Below are 23995 nucleotides of genomic sequence, written 5' to 3'. Positions count from 1 at the left end.
TTGCACCATGTATTTATCTGACCTCATCATCCCTTATATTCTCCCTCGTGCCCTCCAATAGCAGGATGCTAGTTACCTCACTGTTCCTAGAACCAAGCGTTCTCCAACCAAGCTCCCTATCTCTGGAACCAGATACCTTTTACAGTCAGGGAAGCTAATTCTGTTGAAATCTTCAAATCCAGACTCAAAACCTACTTATTCTCGCAATCAAACGACTTAGCACCGTTAGCTTGGGATCGACACAGTCTATTCTTCTACCTTAGCTTAGACAGTATTTACATAGGAATTTGCTGTTGGGAAGATAGCACAGGGCTGCCTCCTGGTTACAGCCTGCTTAATCACTTTCTATTTGCTGTCTGTACAAGTGTGAGTATATGTGTTGCGCTTGCATAGCTGTGTGTGTGCAGCTGTTTTTCTCTCCCCTTCCCAGACTCCGGTCCAGTGTTTCTACCTGCCAGTGGACGGGTGCTGCCCCGACTCTGACGGTCGTCGGTGTTGGCCTTAGTCTCATTCCTGATGCTGTTCCCACCTGGACGTGAACTACGACTGTGTGTGTTTGTGTGTGTGTGCCACTGCTTTCTCTCCTCTCTCCCAGATTCCCGTGCAGTGTTTCTACCTGGCAGTGGACGGGTGCTGCCCCGGCTCTTCAGTCGTCAGTGCCAGCCTGACTCCCTCCCTGCTGCTGCTCCCACCTGGACGTTGAATTACGACTGCTGCCCTTGTTCCTGTGAATTTAGATCGCTGATCTTGGCCCCTTCCCATCGCTGTATGCTGCCTCTCTGTCTTGTTTTTTTTTCCTTTCTCTGTTTTGCCCAGCACCTATTGCATGCTCAGCAGGCTTCTTCCACTTTTTTTCCTACCGAGGTTTTTCCTGGGAGTTTTTCCTTGAGTGCAATCGAGGGTCCAAGGCTGGTGGTGCCGGGAAGGTTAGGCTCGGTAGTTTGTCATGCTAAAATCTGCTCTTGTCTGTCTTGTGCTTTTCGCTATGCTCGTCCTATATCATTTTGTTCACCACAGATTTTTGATCAGTCAGATCTAATTCTCTGTAAAGTCCTCTGAGATGCTTGTGATAAAGGGCTTTATAAATAAACAAACCTGAACTTGAACAAAAACAATACAAGCATAATCTGACTTTTTATACCTCAATAGCAAACAATGCCTACCTGCATACCTCTCTCTCACTTTGTATTTCTGTTTCATATATCTCTCTCCCACTCTCTCTCTTGTGTACGTACACACACACACACACCTACACACACACACACACACAATTCCCTTAATAGACAACCTATCTGTATTAAGAATCTATTTCCCCTGACATAAAATAATTGCAATAATCTTACTTGTAGGCAAGGCAAGGCAAGTTTATTGATATAGCACATTTCATACACATCGGCAATTCAAAGTGCTGTACATAAATAAAAGAAAAATAAAGATATAAAATACATAAAAAGTGAAAGTGCACTAAAATCACATTTACAAAAGACAATGCAAAAAGATTAAAAAAAAATATATACATTATATATAAATTATAAATATTCCAGTGCAGATGAGCGTTGCACTAAATTTCTTAAAAAGCCCTGGCGAACAGAAAAGTTTTAAGCCCTGATTTAAAAGATTCTAAAGTGGAGGCAGACCTCAGATTTTCTGGAAGTTCCAGGCATGAGGAGCAGAAAAACTAAAAGCTGCTTCTCCATGCTTTGTTCTGACCCTGGGAACAGTAAGCAGACCAGTACCTGAAGACCTGAGGGGTCTGGTGGGTTCGTAACACTGAAGGAGATCAGAAATGTATTTTGGTCCTAAACCATTTAGTGCTTGATAAACATGCAACAGAATTTTAAAGTCAATTCTTTGGCACACAGGAAGCCAATGCAGTGATCTCAGCACTGGACTGATGTGGTCCATGTTCTTAGTCCTGGTCTGAACCCTGGCAGCAGCAATCTGGATGAGCTGCAGTTCTCTAATAGCTTTTTTAGAGACCCGTAAAGACACCGTTACAGTAGTCAAGCCTACTAAAAATAAATGCATGAATATGTTTTTCGAGGTCCTGCTTGGACATTAATTCTTTAATTATTGCAATATTTTTAAGGTGATAGTTGGCAGATTTTGTTATTGTCTTGGCTATTAAAGTTTAGGTCAGAGTCCATAACTACACCAAGATTTCTGACTTGGTTTTTAGTCTTCAGTGAGAGGGATTCAAGGTGAGCACTGACTTTAAGTCTCTCCTCTTTGGCACCAAAAACAATTATTTCAGTTTTATCTTTATTTAGTTGCAGAAAATTGTGGCACATCCAATCATTGATTTGTTCAATGCACTTGTTTAGTGAATCGATTGGACCATAGTCATCTGTTGATAAAGCTATGTAGATTTGAGTGTTGTCCGCATAATTATGCAGGGTTGCCAACTTTGGTCAGCTGGCTGGAGTGAGATTTTCATGTCACAGGCTTTAACTTTTGCGCTTGCATGTTTTCACCACAAATCATTTAAAAAAAATATTATGTTGAATTATTTATGTGGCCTAAACATTGACAAACAACTGATCATTGACTGTCACTTGTCACTGACAGATGCATGGAAATTTGTCTGAAATGTGTGGACATTGCCTCCCTTCACATTCACTGCCATATTTTTATAAGTTATAAGTTTTCAAAACCCGTAATGCAACTGCCAACACTAAGACGCTGTTTAACCAAACAGTTAATCGGGGTTTGCGCTTTGTGATGACGTAGGTGACAGCGGTATGAAGCTCACTCTGTCCCATCTATATATCAAAGATTGAAATCTTCAACAAAAACAACCAAACTGGATAATATTTTAGAACTGGAAGATTTTATCGACGCAGCTTATTCCATGACACAACAGGAAAGTCGCTCAAAAAGATCAAGAGACCTGCTCTCGTCCAGTGAGACCGAGGAAATACATCCATCCAAAATATCCAACATGGAAGATTCACCGACAACATTCTCGAAGAACGACAGTGAAAGGCTGGCGAAAATGGAAAAACAGCTGAAAAAGTTGGATATGATTCCTGGATTAATTTCCGAAATAGAGGCCCTGAAAACATCGGTGGAATTCAACAACAACCTCATAGTGGAGTTAAAGGGCGAAAATACATCACTTCGGAAGGAAATAGAGACACTAAACAATACTACAACAACACTACAGATGGAAAACAAACAAATGAGCGCGGCGATATTGGATTTGAAGTGCAGAAGTATGAGACATAACATCGTAGTGATGGGTGTGGAAGAGGAAGAGGGAGAGGACTTCGTAAAAACAGAAAACAAGGTTAAAACTTTCCTAAAAGTAAATCTAAAAATGTCTGACGAGCAGGTCGGAAAAGTGGATTTTCAGATTGCCCACCGGTTCGGGAGGAGGGGACAGAACAGGCTGAGACCCATTGTAGCTAGGCTTACACATTACAAAATGAAGTCGGCTATACTGGAGAGGGGTCGGGAACTGAAAGGAACACCTTTTTCAATCAACGAACAATTCCCGGGAGAGATTATGGAAAGGAGACGTGTCCTTTACCCAATCCTGAAAGAACATCGGGCACAGGGCCGGAAAGTGAGGCTGGTTACGGACAAACTATACATAAACAATGAGCTCTTCAGAGATTCCAAGATTACTACGTGGTTGTGAGTACTGCAGATTGCCATGTAATGAATGAAAGGACAAACTCTCTCTCTCTCTCGCTCTCTCTCTCTCTCTCTCTCTCGCACGCGCGCGCACACACACACAAACGTGGCTATTTCTCCATCTGGATTGGCGTGAAATTGTGTGATGGGGTGTGTAATGGAGTGAGTGGCTATGTGTGGTTATATGATTTTTTTATGTATTTTTTTTTTGTTTTTGTTTTTCTTTTCTATTTTTGTGTGCTGTTTTTTATTTTTATTATTTTTTTTTATTATTATTGCTCAAGTAGGAGTTCTAGTATGGGACAGGAGGAGTGTCATGCACTTATTGACCAGAAATGGTGGAACGTAAAGATGGGATCCGGTTTTGGGGGGTTAATAGGCTTTTCACAGGAATAAGGGAGGGATATATAGGGGAAGGACAAAGGAGGACAGGTAGTTACTGGTCACACCTGATGAACAGCTATGGATAGTAGCTTGATCTGTATGGTGCATTTTGATTTTATAACCATAAGCGTGAAGATCTCTGATATTCATCACATATATATAATAACCAAAATCGATGCTTTATTATGGTGACTGGGGAAATTGGTATAGCAAGTTATAACTGTAATGGTTTAGCTGATGGTAAAAAAAGAAGATCAATCTTTACATGGCTGAAAGAAAAAGACTACAACATTTACTGCTTACAAGAAACCCACCCCACCCCAATAGATGAAATTACATGGAGAAAAGAATGGGGCGGAGAAATATTCTATTGCCATGGACAAAAAAATTCTAAAGGAGTGCTGATTATGTTTAAGAAAGAATCTAATTATGATGTGCAAGACTACAAAATAGATCCACAAGGAAGGTGGATTATGATGAAGCTAAAACTGGACAATCAACAGATGTGTCTTATTAATCTATATGGTCCAAACAATGACGACCCTCTCTTTTTTATCAACATTTACGATAACCTAATGGCCGTACAGGATATAAAGGATCCAGTTATCTTGGTTGGAGATTACAATACAGTACTACAGACTTCAAAAGACCGCAAAGGAAATCACAATACAAATTATCACCCTCAAGTGCTCAAGGAAATAAAACATATTATAGATTCACTGGATTTGGTTGATATTTGGAGACTCAAAAACCCAGAATTAGTCAAATTCACCTGGAGGAGGCTCAATCAAGCTAGCCGACTGGACTACTTCCTTGTACCATTCTCCTTGGTGCCGAAAGTCAAAAAAGTGACAATAGATGGTAGGATGCTATCTGACCATCATCTAATTGGCCTTTACATCACTCTGACTGTTTTTCCACGTGGGAGAGGCTACTGGAAGCTAAATCAAAGCTTGCTAAATGACGAATCCTATATAAAAAAGACAAGTGATTTCATAATAGATTTCTTTAGGCATAACGAAGGAACAGCTGACCCACATATTGTATGGGATACATTTAAGTGTGCCTTTAGAGGACACTCAATACAACAATCCTCTATAAAACAAAAACAGTTTAGGGCAAAAGAGAAGCAACTTGTAGCTGAAATAGAGGAATTAACATCTAGGCTAGATCAAAGTGGAAACAGTGGTATAGAAACCCAAATTCTAATGGAGAAAAAACAAAGTGAATGGGAAGAATTGACAAAGGAACGCTCAAGTATCATGTACTATAAAAGCAAAGCAAACTGGATGAAAAATGGCGAAAAATGTACAAAGTTCTTCCTAAACTTGCAAAAAAATAATGCTTCGAAAAAGAATATACAGAAATTGATCACCGAGGATGGGACAGTTCATGTCTCACCTGAGGATATTCTGAAAGAGGAGGCAAAATATTTTAAACACGTTTGCACCTGAATCACCTCCAATGCCAGTTAAGGAAATTCTCAATAACAACTACTTTCTAGAAAATAATGTCAAATTAACAAATGAACAAAAAGAATTATGTGAGGGGCTTATTACAGAGGACGAACTTTATGATGCAATTACATCCTTTCCAAAAGGTAAAACTCCAGGCCTGGACGGGTTACCAGTGGAGGCTTATCAAATATTTTTCAATGTCCTAAAAGAGCCCTTGCTTGCGAGCTTCAATTACTCATATAAAAAGGGTGAATTATCAGCCACACAACAAGAAGGTCTAATCTCCTTATTATTGAAACAACAGTCAGGTGGCTCATATAAAGACCCGGTTCTCCTGAAAAACTGGAGGCCCCTTACTTTACAGTGTTGTGATGCAAAAATCCTGGCTAAATGTATAGCACTTAGAATAAAAAAAGTACTACCAGATATAATCCATCATGATCAGACTGGTTTCTTACCAGGCAGATACATTGGAGACAACATCCGCCAATTACTAGAAACAATAGAACATTATGACACCTCACAGAAACCAGGGTTAGTCTTTATTGCGGATTTTGAAAAAGCCTTTGACAAAGTTCGACTAGATTTCATATATGAATGTTTGGAGCACTATAATTTTGGAGATTCACTTATAAATCGGATAAAAGTGATGTATAGTAACCCACGATGCAAAATAATAAATAACGGGTACTTCTCTGAGAGTATAATACAGTCACGAGGTGTTAAACAAGGCTGCCCTCTATCTCCATACCTTTTTTTATTAGCCATTGAAATCCTTGCTACCAAAGTTAGAGTAAATGAAAACATCAAGGGACTGGAAGTAATGGGTCTGGAAACAAAAGTCTCTATGTATGCAGATGACTCTAATTTTCTTTTAAGTCCGGAAAAAAAATCTTTGCAAACCCTCATCGAGGTTTTAAATACTTTTGCAAAGCTCTCGGGACTAAAGGCCAATTATGATAAGTGTACTATATTACGTATTGGAACACTGAAGGATACAACCTTCACACTTCCTTGTAATCTACCAATAAAATGGGCAGATGGAGAAGTAGATATATTAGGAATTCATATCCCAAAGGAAAAAAAGGATCTGGCTAAGATAAATTTCAATAGAAAAATTGAAAAAAATTGATAAAGTGTTGCTACCATGGAGAGGACAACACCTGACCATTTATGGAAAAATCATAATGATTAATTCATTGGTAATCACTCACCTCACATTTATTTATGGCATTACCAACTCCAGAAGAATTGTTCTTCAAAACTTTTGAACAAAAAATATTTCAGTTTATATGGAATGGTAAACCAGATAAGATAAAACGCGCTTATCTATACAACGAATATGAGTATGGGGGGCTAAAATTACAAAATATCAAAGCACTGAATCTCTCATTAAAGGCCTCAATTATTCCAAAATTATACTTAAATCCCTGCTGGTTCTCCAGTAGGTTACTTAGGCAGGCCCACCCCTTGTTCACAAAAGGCCTTTTTGCATTCATGCAAATTACGGAATTTGACTTCAGATTAATTAACAATGGATCTCTATTTAAAGCCTCAGCATTCCTAAGTCAAGCATTACAAAGTTGGTTACAATTCCAATTCTATCCTCCAGAAAAAAACGAACACTACTTACAACAAATGCTATGGTTAAACTCCAATATACGCATAGATAGAAAACCAGCCTTTATAGAGGATTTATTTTTGAATGGAGTGATCTTCCTAAACGATATTGTAGCTCAGGAAGGTGGGATTATGACTTACACTCATCTTGTAAGGATGTATGGTGTGGTATGCACAGTTCAACAATATAATCAATTAATTTCCGCTTTACCTCAGAAATGGAAAAGGGAAATCACAAAAGGTGGAGAGAAAAAACAGGTATGTCAACCCCATATTAAAACTCATAAATGGTTAAAAAAGAGCAACATCAATAGACAAATATACTTATTTCACCTAAGAACTAAATCTTTAACAGCGGCGCCATACAAGATACAGGACAGCTGGGAGCAGATGATAGATATTCCTATCCCTTGGCACAGGGTTTATAAATTGATATACAAAACAACTGTTGACTCATCACTCCGTTGTATTCAACTAAAACTATTGTACAAAATTATTGCCACAAAGAAAATGCTTAGCATATGGGGCACAGAAGATTCAGCTCAATGTCGATTCTCATGTAAGGAGTCTATTGACCATCTTTATTAGTACTGCCCCCTGGTGGCAGTTTTCTGGACACAGATACAGAAATGGTTAGTAAATCATAAGATATGTATTGATCTTTCACTACAAATCGTGCTACTGGGAGATTTAAAGGTGCAGAATAATTCCATAAATAATATAATAATACTCCTTTATCATTAAATGCAGAGGCGTAGAAGAAATGTGTTTGGAGAGATTCAGAAACTATGTAAAACATTACAGCAGGATGGAAGAATGTATGACCCAAGTAAGTCTAGAACGATTAATTATTCATGAAAGGTGGGATAGTTTGAGAATTGGGGAAGGGTGGATGCGAGCTATGTTCCTAAATACATTTGACTGGGAGTTGGACTGGTGATTAAGAGGACCATTATGCTATGTATGTAGATAGTTGGATATGTGTGGTGATGTATTTATTTTATTTTATTTATTTATTTATTTATTTATTTATTTATTTATTTTATTTATTTATTTATTTATTTTTGCATTGCCATGCAATATGTGTATGTATATGTGCATATAGATATATATGTATACGTATATGGGATTATGTGTAATTGTGCATGTGCAGACATATATGGGTATCTATAGATCATGTTAAAATGTACCTCATCTCTAGATCATGTCAAAGGGGTTGGGGTTAGAAAAAAAAAACGAAAAAAAACCAACAAAAAACAGTTAATTTCAATTAAAACAATGAAGACGTCCCAAAATTCAAGTCAACCAAAGCAGCACACTGTCATCTACTTCGTCAGGTAATAAGATAAGATAAGGTAGCACTTTATTAATCCCCTTGGGGAAATTCAGGATCATAAGAATAATCTGTTATACTGACCCAGAAAACACTAAGAACAGCTATCAATACTGCATTGAGCCTTTGTATTATGTGGATCTTTGGTTGATAGTATAAAATGTGTATACTGTAGATAATTTTCTGAATTAGAGAATAATGTAGATAATGAAAAGATATCACATTGGGCCCCCACTATCCCAGGCCTTAATCCCACACAGTGTAACCACACTATCAACCCATTTAAAACTCTACCTTTGCAGACTTGCAGCTCTCTTGCAGTCTAATACTTTTAAATCATACTGGTAGTGATCTATAATACTGTGCAGAAATGCAAGCACCATCCTGCATACAGTGGATGTCACTGTATAATGCAAAAGAGTTTGTTCAGGCATACAATTCAAGAAACTTAAGATAACCTACATTACTAATGCTTACTATCAAACAAAAGGGTATTGTGTGATTTCAAGAGATGACAGGCACATTTTTATATTGCTTGATTATTATCTATTCAGATTTGTTACCAGAATATGGTTTTTTTTCACAATTAACCTAGAGAAGAGCTGGATAAGAGAGTTGCTAATTTATGATCTGGGCAAGTATCACTTATTAAAAGTTACCTGAGTTATGTTTGATATTTGAAATAGACAGAGAGAGGGAAGCTTTTTGTGCCCAACAGGATTTCTGTTGTGTGATAGTAGTAGAATAGCTGCCATCCAACGCAAAGCGGCTCACCTGCTCCTTCAGTCAGACCGGTTCACTGGGTGTCATGGGGTGACAGGCTGCTGAATCTGAATCTGCTGGGCCTGATACTGGGGGACATCTGTTTTAGTGTGAGCAGCTTGCCAAAAGTTAGCTTGTGTTGACAAAAGTTCAACTAAAAGTGCTAAATGTGAACACTCAGAGAATATGGGAGGATATGATGTAGGCTATCAACCCTATGTTTCAATAGTATGGAATTGGCTAACAGTTTAATTTGCAGTTGATATACAGACCTTGCTTTGTGAAGTATAAGATACTGTAGCCTTGTTTTTTCTCTCTCCAAAAAAAAAAAAAAAAAAGACAAATAAGCAGCAATGCCGCACATAAATTGTCAGCAAAGGAAAGTCGGTGACTACGCTGCTGGAAACAGAGGAGAAATACTTTTTTTTTGGTAACAAAAAAATAGACTAATTGAAAGAATCTAGATAAATCCCATTTGTCTACAGTCGGTGGCGGTAATGCGCCGCATTTGGCTCCAATCTGCCAAAAAAATACAAAAGAAGAAAGTGACCAGCCAAATCAGTAGCTAATCTAGCGGAAGCTAGTTACCAGCGCCAGCTTATCATTGGCCAGATCAGTAGCTGACTTCGGCAAGGATATAGCCTCCGCCGGCTTCTCAGTAGTCTTAATTTTGACCCTTTCCCTGCGTCATACAAAATCTCCAAATACTATCAACTGTAGCGCTGTTCACCTGTGCTGTGGAAGCGGCAGGACTAAACCATTTTCAGTGAACAGGCGAGGGGGAGGCTACCGTCTGCATGGTTAGGCTGCTTTTTGAAAGAAAAATGGCTGGACGAGGGAGAGGAATAGTTGGACGAGGGAGAGGAATGGTTGGACGAGGACGAGGGAGAGGAATGGTTGGACGAGGACGAGGGAGAGGAATGGTTGGACGAGGACAAGGGAGAGGAATGGTTGGACAAGGACGAGGGAGAGGAATGGTTGGACGAGGACGAGGGAGAGGAATGGTTGGACGAGGGAGAGGAATGGTTGGACGAGGACGAGAGAGAGGAATGGTTGGACGAGGACGAGGGAGAGGAATGGTTGGACGAGGACGAGGGAGAGGAATGGTTGGACAAGGACGAGGGAGAGGAGTAAGAATACGTGGTGGCGCTCAAAGAAGGGCAAGAGCTATGGTCACGGATGAAATAAGAGCCACCATCATAGACCATGTCATAAACCATGGTCTATCACTGAGAGAGGCTGGTGAAAGAGTTCAGCCAAATCTCAGACGGGAAACAGTGGCATCCATTGTCCGGATTTTTTGACAAACCAACAGGTAGGATATGCACTGTACAAGGGCTTCTTCTACTATAAATACTGTTACCATGTATTACAGTAACTGTAGGCCTCCAGTCCCACTGCTAATATGTTACTGTATTTTTGTTCCTCTAAGGATGCAACGTCTACCTCCCTCAGGGGGAAGAGGAAAGCTTCTCAGTGAAGAACAAGAGCATGCCATTGTGAACATGGTCGTTGCTGACAATGGCATCAAACTCAAAGAAATTCAGGCCAGAATCATAGAGGACAACCTTGTCTTTGACAATATTGAAAGGATCAGCCTAACAACAATTGCTCGGACTCTGGCTAAACACAGAGTTCGAATGAAACAATTGTACACAGTTCCATTTGAAAGGAACAGTGAGCGCATCAAGGAACTCCAGCACCAATATGTCCAGGTAAGGTTATCCAATACAGCGATTACTGTACTATAGTGAGTTTTACAGTAAACTACTATAAATTTGGGGTACAGTAGGACATACAGTAGGTATACAGTAAAGCATTTACACACACTGTGTTTGATTTCTTTCAGATAGTTGAGATGAGATGATTTACGTCGACGAGGCTGGGTTCAATCTGGCGAAAAGGCGTCGGCGGGGACGGAACATAATTGGAAAAAGGGCCACAGTTGACGTGCCGGGCCAGAGAGGAGCAAATATCGCGATGTGCGCAGCAATCTCCAGCATTGGATTGGTCCTGCACAAATGTGAAAGTGGCCCCTACAACACAGAGCACCTTCTCTTGTTTTTAGAAGACCGGCACAGAAGACTGGTGCCGGAGGCAGAAAGGGGACAGGTGGGAGACAACTTGGCAACATTTGTGATTGCATGGGACAATGTGACATTCCACCATTTCCGTGCAATCACAAACTGGTTTGCCGCCCATCCAAGGATGGTGTCCCTTTTCCTTCCCCCCTACTCCCCTTTCGTTAACCCGATTGAAGAGTTTTTTCAGCCTGGAGATGAAAGTGTTTGATCATCGCCCACACGACCAAATGTCCCTCCTCGATGCAATGGATGCTGGATGCCGAGACATCACAGCTGAACACTGCCAGGGGTGGATAAGGCACGCCAAAAGATACTTCCCAAGGTGCATAGCCAGAGAAAATATAAGGAGTGATGTGGACGAGAACATGTGGCCAAATGCAGAAGACCGGGTAGATTAGAAAAGGACTGTGTATTTTTCTTTTTTTTTCTTCTGTGCCTTTTTCTGTTTGTATATTTTATTTTTACACAACTGTAACCAGCAGCTATATTGCAGACTTTTGTTGATCTCTTGCAGTAATTTCCTATTGCAAATAAAGCCTTTACTGCAGCAATTCTGTCACTTATTCCTTTTTCATATACTGTACATTCTATAAAGTAAAGATGAGTCATTCACTTTTGATATAGAATGTTTGCAAAAAAGAAGAACACTACTACTACACTCAAAAGAAAAATGTAGAGTGACTTCAAAAGAAACTGCAGTGCGAAAAACAATTGACTATCAATATACTGTCTATTGTATAAGGGTAGAACTGACACATGTAAAGTAATGCATTTTCTGTAATACCATCTGCTGTTAGTATTTTGTATGTCATTGTGCTGTGATTGACTAAATGTTCCTGTTGGAAGAAAACATGTGCTAGTGTTTTGAAAGAATTATTTGATTTTGAGACATGTTTGCAGTGTTTTGGTAGAGTTAGTGTATTTTGACAAAGTATTCTTGCATTTTGAAAATTAGTGTTGGTGTTTAGTTTACAATATGTGATTTTGAGCATAAAATTAACTGTTTTGCCAACTGTGTGTTGTAGGTGAGTTGGTGTGTGAAGAGTTTAGAAAAAGTATTATAAGTATTGAAAAGCGCTTGCTAGCGATCGTAAAAAACTGTAGAAGAGCCTACTCACTTTGTTCAGACTGAGTCTTGCTATATTTGAAGTGTTATGCTTGCTATATTTTAAACTGGTGTGAGATTTGTTTGGGGAGCGTGAGAGCGTGAGATGGGACCTGAAAGCGTGAGTCTCACGCCAAATGCATGAGAGTTGGCAACCCTGATTATGATAGGAGATACTGTTATTTTGCATAATTTGAACTAGTGGGAGCATATAAAGATTGAACAGAAGAGGCCCAAGAATCAACCCCTGGGGAACTTCACACGTCATTTTTGTTCCCTCAGATATGCAGTTACCAATAGACACAAAGTAGTCTCTGTCTTGTAAGTAAGATTTAAGCCAGTTTAGGACTGTACCAGACAAGCCTACCCATTTTTCCAGTCTGCCTACCATGTTATGGTCTACTGCAGAGGTTTTCAATTGTTTTTCAGCCAAGGACCCCTTACAAGATAGAGAATATACCGGGGACCCCCTCATTCTGATTTGTGATTTTGGACTATATAAATAAAAATTGACTTGACTTGACATGTATGTCCCTTGGAATAATCTGACGTAGCCTATTTTTTACACTTCTATAGTCTTAGTTATGTGAAAGAACAACACAAGAGAAATGTATTAGAAAGATATTAGATATGTATTAAAAATATTTGCACCATCTCAACACAGAATACCCATAAAGCAATCAATCAATTAGCTGCAAGTAACACTGTACCTAAACAAAATATCAAAGGGAAATCAAGAGAAAAGTGCTAATTTGAAGTGCATTTCAGAACATACACACACACACACACACACACACACACACACACACACATCAAGATAAAAGTGTTTCACTTAGTTCATACGTAATGATTGATAAAAGTCTAATTATAAAATAAATGCAGGCTATAACAAACTGAACACATGCCTGCATTGCAACATATGTATCAAGTATACTGAACAAAAATATAAATGCAACACTTTTGTTTTTGCTCCCATTTTTCATGAGTTGAAATAAAAGATCTAAGACTTTTTCTATGCACACAAAAGGCTTATTTCTCTCAAATTTTGTTCACAAATTTGTTTAAATCCGTGTTAGTGAGCACTTCTCCTTTGCCAAGATAATCTATCCACCTGACAGGTGTGGCATATCAAGATGCTGATTAAACAGCATGATTATTGCACAGGTGTGCCTTGGGCTGGTCACAATAAAAGGCCACTCTAAAATGTGCAGTTTTATCACACAACACAACGCCACAGATGTCGCAAGTTTTGAGGGAGCGTGCAGTTGGCATGCTGACTGCAGGAATGTCCACCAGAGCTGTTGCCCGTTAACTGAATGTTCATTTCACTACCATAAGCCGTCTTCAATGTCGTTTCCGAGAATTTGGCAGTACATCCAACCGGCCTCACAACCGCAGACCGTGTAACCACGCCAGCCCAGGACCTCCACATCCGGCTTCTTCACCTGCGAGATCGTCTGAGACCAGCCGCCCGGACAGCTGATGCAACAGTTGGTTTGCAAAACCAAAGAATTTCTGCACAAACTGTCAGAAACTCTCAGGGAAGCTCATCTGCGTGCTCGTCGTCCTCACCAGGGTTTTGACCTGACTGCAGTTTGTCGTCGTAACCGACTTGAGTGGGCAAATGCTCACCTTCGATGGTGTCTGGCACTTTAGAGAAGTGTTCTCTTCACAGATGAATCCCGGTTTTCACTGTACCGGGCAGATGGCAGACAGCAGATGAGCGGTTTGCTGATGTCAACGTTGTGAACAGAGTGCCCCATGGTGGCGGTGGGGTTATGGTATGGGCAGGCATAGGCTACGGACAACGAACGCAGGTGCATTTTATTGATGGCAATTTGAATGCACAGAGATACCGTGACGAGATTCTGAGGCCCATTGTCGTTCCATTCATCCACCGCCATCACCTCATGTCGCAGCATGATGATGCACGGCCCCATGTTGCAAGGATCTGTACACAATTCCTGGAAGCTGTAAACATCCCAGTTCTTGCACGGCCTGCATACTCACCAGACATGTCACCCATTGAGCATGTTTGGGACGCTCTGGATCGGCGTGTACGACAGCGTGTTCCACTTCCTGCCGATATCCATTAACTTCTCACAGCCATTGAAGAGGAGTGGACCGACACTCCACAGGCCACAATCAACAACCTGATCAACTCTATGCGAAGGAGATGTGTCGCACTGCATAAGGTCAAATGGTGGTCACACCAGATACTGACTGGTTTTCAAAAATGCATATCTGTAGCCCTAGTCATGTGAGATCCATAGTTCAGTGCCTAATACATGTCTTTTTTCAAGATAAAACTGCACATTTTAGAGTGGCCTTTTATTGTGACCAGCCCAAGGCACACCTGTGCAATAATCATGCTGTTTAATCAGCATCTTGATATGCCACACCTGTCAGGTGGATGGATTATCTTGGCAAAGGAGAAGTGCTCACTAACACGGATTTAAACAAATTTGTGAACAAAATTTGAGAGAAATAAGCCTTTTGTGTGCATAGAAAAAGTCTTAGATCTTTTATTTCAACTCATGAAAAATGGGAGCAAAACAAAAGTGTTGCGTTTATATTTTTGTTCAGTGTAGATTGCAAAACATCTGCAACATTGCTACAATCCCAAACCACTACTTTGTGTTGTAACACTCACCATCCGTTGTTGCTGGCGGTAGTCCTCGCCCTTCCTCTCAAAAAAAGACTGGTCTTAATCTGGATGCTTGGTCTCGAGGTGCCTCTTCAATTTGGCAGGCTTCATCGCCTCATTGGCAAGACACTGCAGGCATATAAGACTTTTCGGCCTCCCTTCCACTTCAATAAATCCATATTGGAGATATTCCTCATCGTATTTCCTTACTTTTGTTTTTTGTTTTTCATTTGCTTCATTTGTAGCCGTAACCGGTCGTTTTAAAAATCTGTCCATCTTCGTAGCACGCTAGCTGCTGGAGGCGCTCTCTGACTGACGTACGAGTTATTGTTGTTTCCACGGTAATGGGTGACGTGCTTGACTTTTAAATTTATAGATAGAACGTAATCTATGAACTATTTTAGATTTAAAAAATAAAATATTATTCGTTGAACTATGAAGCCTTTTGTAAAAAAAATAAAAATTAAAAAAAAACTTTTTTTATATCATGATAATTTAAATGAATGAATCTGAAAACTTTTCACGGACCCCCTGGCAGAGTGCCACAGACCCCTGGGGGTCCCTGGACCCCACTTTGAGAACCACTGGTCTACTGTATCAAAAGGAGCACTAAGGTCTAATAAAACTAGAACTGAGATTTTTCCGCAGTCAGTACTAAAACGAAGTCTCAGTGCTGTGGTGGGATTGAAATCCCGACTGGAAAATATCGACAGTGCTGAAGCACTGAGCCAGGTTTTTGTCTGAGGGGCTGGAAGGTAACAGTGTTTCAGCAGTTTCAGTCTAATGATGGGTGCTAATAACTAATCATATGAGCCTCTTGGAAAACAAATGTCACTGTTGACAATGGCCCAGATTATTTGATTGATGTGGCTTCTTTTTTCTCTTCAATATTCAGTTCTCTGTCAGTAGACTTTAGATCATAAACTCTCTGATGGAACCTATAGTACATATCATGCGATTTAAGCTCGAAATCTTGCTTCAAATCACTAATATGTTTGAGTCTTTGAAATTGGCCGAATGGTACATTTTCAATCAACCAAGTATGGACGTCACCATTAGGATCTTTATTGATTTCCAAATTGAGGAAGGATGATGAATATTCTAAGTTGAGTTACAAATTGGAGTTTGTACCATTGACATATGTATGCAAATTAAGTTTTTCAGTGCCAGACCAAATCAAAATTACATCGTCGATACACTGTATCCACCCATGAAATCCTGTCCATGAAGGGGTTGACAGTGGAGGTATTTGAAGGTATGTACAGAGTATTTGAAGAACACCAGCAGTATGTAAGGTTTTGCAATATCAAAATTTAACAAAATGGACTTACTTCTTTCTTTCTTTCTTTCTTTAATGTTTCCATCACCCAGGTCCCAGAGCAACCTCTGAAACTCTGTCAGTATCGACTATCTCTATTGTCTCCATAATGGTTTCAGAATTAGGATCATAACCCTCAAAGAGATATAAGACACCACCAACGGTCTTCATCCCCTCCACAGTACAACAGAGTCATAATACCCTTGCGGACCTTCTTCACTGTGTTTGTAGATACTTCAGTGATGTAGAGGCTATTGCATCACCATCATAGCACATAATCCCAGTAAAGAATGACCTATATACTAGTCTGGATAGCAGGCAACAGTCATGTTATGTTTCCACAGACTGCAGGTCCAGACAACATCTATCAAACCCTCAGCCCAGCCACTAAGGATCAGGACCAAGTCTACAGCACTGTCACACCCTCGGAGAGAGTATACCATGTATGTGTTTATCATTTAGCTGTACAGAATTACTGTACTATCCATTTCCAAGCTGTGTTCTCTCTCTATTCTCCTACTTAGGTTAATATTCTTGATTTTCTCAGGATGCAGTTCCAGAGTCCATCTGTCAAAGCCTGAACCAAGCCACCATGGAGGAGACCTACAGCACTGTCACACCCAGCAAGAGGCTTTAACCTGACATGAGACACAACATTTAGAATATTTATTTATGTCCACATAAATACAAGGTACAAAGGACATAAACACTATTAATGCAATTAGATATTGGGTCAGTCAGTTACAAAAGTGCCTGATTGGCAGCCGCATTGTTACGTACACACAAGATGATAACAGTGGCAGGTCGAGGGATAACAGACAGAATCTACTTCAAGGATATAAAAAACAACGCCTTCTCCATATTGAGCGGCTACCAATGACAGCAGATACTGAACAATACCTCGCTAACTGCTTGGCCCTTCTTTTAGGGAGACCAGCCATCTGAAGGCCCCTCACAACTAGCTTGTGCACATGACCCAGGCTGCCAAATATGAAAACTAAAAGTTTACACTTGTAGCCTAGCTGTGAAATGGTCTGCTCCAGCTGTTGATATTTCAGCATCTTAGTTAGAAATGCTTCCTCTAGGCTGTAGTCAAAAGTACAGCCGACCTCTAGAACGAACACCTCTCTAAGATTTTCATTGATAACAACAACATCGGGAGTGTTAGCTGTAATATTAGAGAACACTTCTGAATCCTCACTACACAGACTGAACACGCTCGGCTTCACAGCAGAATGCTTATACAGCATTATAGAAGACCTGAAGATAGATGTGATATCTTTTGATATCAGATCCACTATTCTGTCATGCCTACATATGTAAAGCCCCCTGTATACATGGCAACCATTTAAGATGTGGGACATGGTTTCAACTATCTGGTCGTGACCATGGTGTTTACAGTGAGGAGCATGACTGTCAGGAAGCCAGATGGAAAGATTAAGCTTAGTTGGTAAAACCTGTAATCTTGCTTTTATAGTGAAGATGACAATGCTCTCATCTATAGCTACACTTTTGAACACTGTGTGGGAGACAGAGTGATCTGCAGCAGGGAGACATGCTAGCTTCCCTTGAAGTTTCAACTCAGTCCAGTGTTGCCGTTGTCTCTGTTGTTGCGCCCTCAAGAGGTGACCTCGGGCATTTGTTAGTGGAAGTTGATGTTCTGTTCCACCGACATTCACAGTCGCTCAACACACACACACACACACAGACACACACACACACACACACACACACACACACACACACACACACACACACACACGTATGTGAACAGATATAAGCACATAAGATATGACCATATGGATGCATCCACATGAACTTTCAGTATGCATACTTGTTTTACAATGGGTGTGTGGGAATGAGGGTGTGTGATGTGATGTTATTTAAAAAGGAATTCAATCAAAATTAATTATTTGCTTGTGAGAAATTATACTTTTTGTTTATTCCATAAAACTTCTATGCTGTTTTTTAAGGCCACAGTCCAAAAGTTGCTTGTATGATACGATACGATAGAACTCTGTAAGTGAAAAGCTGTTGAGTTTTCATTGCTACTGTTCTATATTTTCTAGAATGAATATCATGGGTTCCCTGTATAAATATCATATTGAACCTCCAAAATGTCAACTTATAAGCTGCTCATAAAAGCTTGTTTTCTTTTTTCATGTTTTCTCATTGATCTTCCTGCATTTTGAAATTTTACAGTATAATTTTTAGTGATGTGGTTCAGTCCCACAGGGTCATGAAACATTTTCTACACATCAGCCATCAGTTGCAGTACAAAACAAATTGCTAAACTCAGATCAAGTTCCTGTTGGTCTCACTTGCATGTGGCCAACCACAGTTCATGTTGAGCTCCTGTGGTTTTGAATACACAGCAACAAGTTCATCCACTTCAGATCACTGCCTTACATTTTAATGTTATACTTTCATTTCTCCAGTCATGTGCACTTAAAAGCAGATTTGGGGAGAAATAGATTACATATAATGGGATTATACTGACCTGATTATTTTATCCTACAAAGTAATAGTAATTGTAATATTGTAATCCTTTACACTTACTGACAAAAACATGTAATCAGTTTAATTACATTACATTGATTTTATCGATTTTATACATACTAGTATAATTTTACACATGTTGGAATAATGGTTGATGGTTGAAGTTAGTTTGTAAATTGAATACATTGTTTTTACAGATTATGAAGGCTAAGTAACCTGAAAGCAACCAAAACAGTTTGGGTTCTCCAGTGGATTATATTATTGATTATATTACTGATTACAATTTGAAGCATCTAATCAATAAAACACATTTTGAAAGTAAACTAACCAGCTGTTCTTATACAGTAAGTGTACGGTGTGATTTATTCCCAATTAATAATTCACTTGTGTAGTTTAGATCTGTTGTGATGCACTACTGTATGGAGTCAGAGTTATGATACTAAAAGCAAAGGGTGAGTAAAGAGGTCAGTAAAACTGACTGTGTGGGTGTGTGTGTGTGTGGGTGTGTGTGTGTGTGTGTGTGTGAGAGGGAGAGTTTAGAGGAAGAGGGTGGAGCTTTAATGGTAAAAAGGAAGAAGAGACTGTTGTCTGGTTATTGAATATTAGACGGTTAGAGATGAAAAATCTACAGACCTTCATTCAAAGTGAAAGAGACTCTGGTTGGACTGTACTGGACAATTCCTTAACACTCGATCCTTGATAGTCGTCATTATGAGAAACATCTACATTTACTGTTGTCTTCTTCCTGGTGAGTTACTTCTGTCTGTCTGTGCCTGAACCTAGTTTGTGCATAAACACTGTCATTGCCAAATAATGTGCTGTATGCATTTTATTCCAAAATGAGTCATCCACCATTTGAAAAGAATGACACCAATTCAAAATTAAAAGAAATTATAGTACCTTTTAAAGGATTTCAGATAACTTCAGTTGACCAAATGATCGTCTATATTGTAGAGATGTTGAATGATGAACTCCAGGTAATCATTTTAAACTGTTTCCTTGATTCCCTCTTGTAGCTCTGAGTATTGTGGAGATGAACCCTCTCAACATAGTGGGCCATGTTGGTGGAAATGTCTCATTCAAATGCTCAAACTGGGATGTTTGGACAAGCGAAAAAAATAAAGTAAAGTACCTTTGTAATGATCCATGTAAGAAAGATAAAGACATCATAATCAAAGCAGCACCTGGGAAAACTAAAAGAAAGGACAGAATACTCTTACTTAACAAAGGAGAAGGTTTATTTGTGACCTTCTTTAAACTCCAAAAGTCAGACTCTAAGAAATACATTTGTGGATTGGAGAGGACTGGCTATGATTCATATATAGAAGTGAATCTTAAAGTTACAGATGGTAAGTTTATGCTCTTCAATAACAAACTGATGTTGTGTTTCATTTTTCAAGTTAAGCTATACCAGTAACTCTTTTTTCATGCTACCAAATCACCTTTTCTTCATTGATCATTCACATTTTTTTGATTAGTAAATATAATATCTATTGTTTTCCACCCATGCTTCCAGGTCCCAAGACAACTCCTAAATCAGTCATCCTTGGATCTACTCTCCCACCTGCATTTCTGCACAGCTCCACCATGTCTCCATTTGATTCAGAAACTATTACTGATGTGTTTACATCGTACCTCAACCTTTCTACAAGCCCTGAACTATCAGCAACACAAGGAGCTGGTATGGCATGCGCTCATCTGAATTCTATATTTATTTTAATGTGTGGTGCATATACAGCAAACGAACGCCCCCCTAAAACTGGATACCCGTACAGAGCATAACTTAAACTTTTCCAATAGAATAGTGATATTGAAATTCCATTCACTTCACTGTATCCTCAAGTTTCAGGTCATTCAGAGAGTAATGGTATTCATTGACTTACTTCAAGGCCAAGTTTGAAATTATAACAATAGACATCTTCAGTGCAGAGAATGTGAAGAGGAAACTGTGGTCAGAAGTGTGATGAACTGACAACTACTTAGGAAACTCGCAGTGTACTGGTGATCCTTATCTGGTTTGGCTTGTTCACGACTTGCCTTCCTTTATTTCTTTCTTTCTTTGGTCAGGAGGTGTACCATATTTCGTTGTGGGTTTAATTGTCATGGTAACCTTATTATTGATGGCCGTGCTGATGCTTTACAGGAGGATTACCAGAAAACCATCAAGTAAGACACACACACTCACAGGGAAGCAAAATTAAATTCATATCATCAGTAAAGCATCAGTCGGTCAGATTAACACATGTTGTCCAATATGTTTTCCAGTGGTTGTGTCCAGTGCTGGGAGCCCACTTGAAGATGCTGGGGAGGTAAATGTTACCTTTATGATAGCAACATAGCAGTGTTTCTTAAATGATCTTCTGATGGATCTCTCATAGTAATAGCATGTTTTGATGTCTAAAGGCCAAATTATATCTCGTCGAATTGCTGCCATAGCTACGCCGTATAGGTGCCTACAGCGGTGCGAGCATTTATAGTTCTGCGTTGGTGATTCTGCAATCTCCTTTGTTAGCATGGAAGTAATAACAGAAGAAGTAGTAGTGTTTACACTCTCTGAAGCTCGTGTTCTGGGATATTTCTCACCACGAATTCAGTGACATCTGATAGTCTTTATAATTTAGAGATGAGGTGTCGTACAAATGAACATATTTGCGAACCTCCTCAGCTCTCTCTTTGATCTGGTCCATGTTGTTTTCACTATCAGCGGACATCAACCGGATACAGGTAGGAGGAAATATGAAGAGGGCCGATCACAGTTCTCACAGTTCCATTTTTCAAGAGTGGATTCCCAATGGGAATCTCCAGACACCTCTGCATTCTTCTTTACACAGATTCTAAAATGCAGCTCTGTTTATGGACTACAGGGGTTGGGGTGGCAAGGTGGCCTACTGCTTAAAGAGCTTGTCCTTCAACCAGAGGACCAGGGTTCAAGCCCCATGTCAGCAAGCAGCCACCCTGCTGAAGTGTCCTTGAGCAAGACACTGAATCCCTATCAGCTCCAGACCCTGTCCCCTGACCTCCTTAGGTTAAAACAATAGGCTACTTTTCTACCGTATCATCCCCCACGTTAAATCTGAATTGCCTAAGCCTACTGAGTGTAACCTTGCTTGAAATGCTTTTTTTCCCCCTCAGGTCGTGTGAGCATCAAGCACTTCTCTTTACAGCTCTAGCTTTCTTTTCTTACAGTACTTCTTTCTTTCTCACTGTAAAGGACACCTTTACAATGCTGAGCACACACAGTAGATCAAGGTTTTAGCACTTAGCATCCAGCGCTGAACGTTAAGAATATTTGAAGTCTTTGAAAAAGGATTCTGGTTATATGGCAACAGCAGAAGTCAACACTATTGCTTCCTTATGAGGCTGTTTTTGCTCTGCTTGCTCAGAGATGTGGACACAGTTCTTCCAGCTGGGCACACACTACGCAACTTTAAGCTGAGTTCCGACAAAATCAAACATGTTTGATATGAGTGTATATAGTGTGTAGTCCTAATTTGCGCTGTGTGTGATGTTCAACGACATGATTTATAATCTGAGCTGACAACAGTCAATGAGTTGAGTTCTTTTTGGCTCTCATCAGCACCACACAGGCCTATTATGAACCATGTTTCTGTTGGACTGTAGAACAGGAAGAAGCCTAAACTCACTGAAATGTGAACAAACAAATGCCTATTTGATGTGTCATCTAACTTGTACCACGATACAGTGGCATTTATTGTTTAGTACATTCAAGTGAAAAACAAAGTCCCTTTCTATGTTTGTTTTGGCGAGACAGTGCGGTATTGAGACTCCTCCCAGCAAGATCCAAGTGAAGAATCATTTAATGTGTTACTCCCCCCCCCTTGTGCCTTATCGTTTAGTGTGAAACCCACTATGTCAGACAGACAGGAAACTACAGGAAACAAGGTTGTTTAATGTGAGTGTACAGAGTATTTAGACAGTTGTGTAGATTGCGCTCAGCATTAGGCGTCTGACTAGTTCCTAAGGGAGTTCACCACTGTCTGAAAGACCATACTGCTGCCAGTAAAGTAACTCTAGCTGTAATACATGTGTGTCAGGTGTCACCCCCCCTCAGCGCTTAAGCTCAGTTCACCTCTCAGTGGTTTCTACGTAGTCCTCATACCCTCAAACCTCTGCCTGGCTCAGACAATGAATACAAACAAGGAAGCACACCGACACATGAGGTCTCAGTGGGTAGCTATAGACCATATCTGTTCCCTCTGTTCTCTCTTTTCTCAGCTCAGTTCTGCTTCATTGCCCCACATTGGAAATATGTCTCCCTGCAGGAGTCAAAGAGTACTAAAATACAGAGAGTACAAAATGTATCTAAAATTATCCACAAACACATTACAAACATTGAGCCTTAGACAGACAGCAAATACTGTATGTGAATAACTTCCCCATAAACTGTTTTAGTGTTCACATTCAAGTTCAACTTCTTAACAATAATTGAGTTTCAACATGTGGCTTCCTCATGGTGACTCCTGTAGTTGTTGGTACATGTAGTCTGGTAGTCTGGTCTGGATACAAAATAGTTTTGCTTAGCACAGTATTTCTTTCAACTTATTTCTTTCAACTTATTATTTTCTTTCTCTTTCCACTACTTCCTCCTATTTTCAAGGCTAATACTGAATATGAAGAAATCAGAGGTGAAGGCCAGCGAACCGAGAGGCCACCTGTGGCCGTCTCTACTGTCTACCCCTCTGTCACCTACACTGAAGTTGACCCGACCATCGATCTCTACGCTAATGTTTCCTTCCACCAAGACGCTGAATTCTACTCAGTGGTGCAGCTACACCAAGATTCAAAGGAAGATTCTGCAAATTCATCTTCCAACGCCAAGGTTCCAGTCAAGCCGATGGGGCAATGTGCAGAAAGCAGAGCCACAGATCCCCAAAGTGACTTGGTGTACTCTGTTGCTGAGTTCCCCAAAGGGCAGACTGATCTTGCTGGACATTCTGAACCAAATCGACTCCAAAGCAACCAAAATGACTCTTATTGCTAATAGACTGGATAAAAAGGGAACTTCAATGATATTCCTGCTGATTGTCTTGGGTGGGGGTGGGGGGGGCGTTTGCAGTTATAAGTAGTTTTGGTTCCGCACCAGTTTGTGAAATAGTTCAGGGATTTTCATATACTGTAAATCTCTT

The 23995-nt window shown here is 39.9% G+C and overlaps 1 long non-coding RNA gene across 1 annotated transcript; it reads left to right on the top strand.

Moving 5' to 3' along the window:
* The first annotated feature begins 19215 nt into the window (after positions 1 to 19215).
* LOC139913232 (uncharacterized) lies at positions 19216 to 23494 on the top strand. Its single transcript, XR_011784710.2, has 6 exons — positions 19216 to 19596; positions 19865 to 20197; positions 20365 to 20529; positions 20916 to 21014; positions 21114 to 21157; positions 23467 to 23494. It is a non-coding gene; the product is annotated as an uncharacterized LOC139913232 (long non-coding RNA).
* The last annotated feature ends 501 nt before the right edge of the window (positions 23495 to 23995 follow it).

The sequence above is a fragment of the Centroberyx gerrardi genome, chromosome 3 (genome assembly GCF_048128805.1).
Source record: "Centroberyx gerrardi isolate f3 chromosome 3, fCenGer3.hap1.cur.20231027, whole genome shotgun sequence".
Lineage (NCBI taxonomy): Eukaryota > Metazoa > Chordata > Actinopteri > Beryciformes > Berycidae > Centroberyx > Centroberyx gerrardi.
The sequence above is the reverse complement of the archived record's forward strand: the minus strand, read 5'-3'. Positions and strand labels throughout refer to the sequence as shown.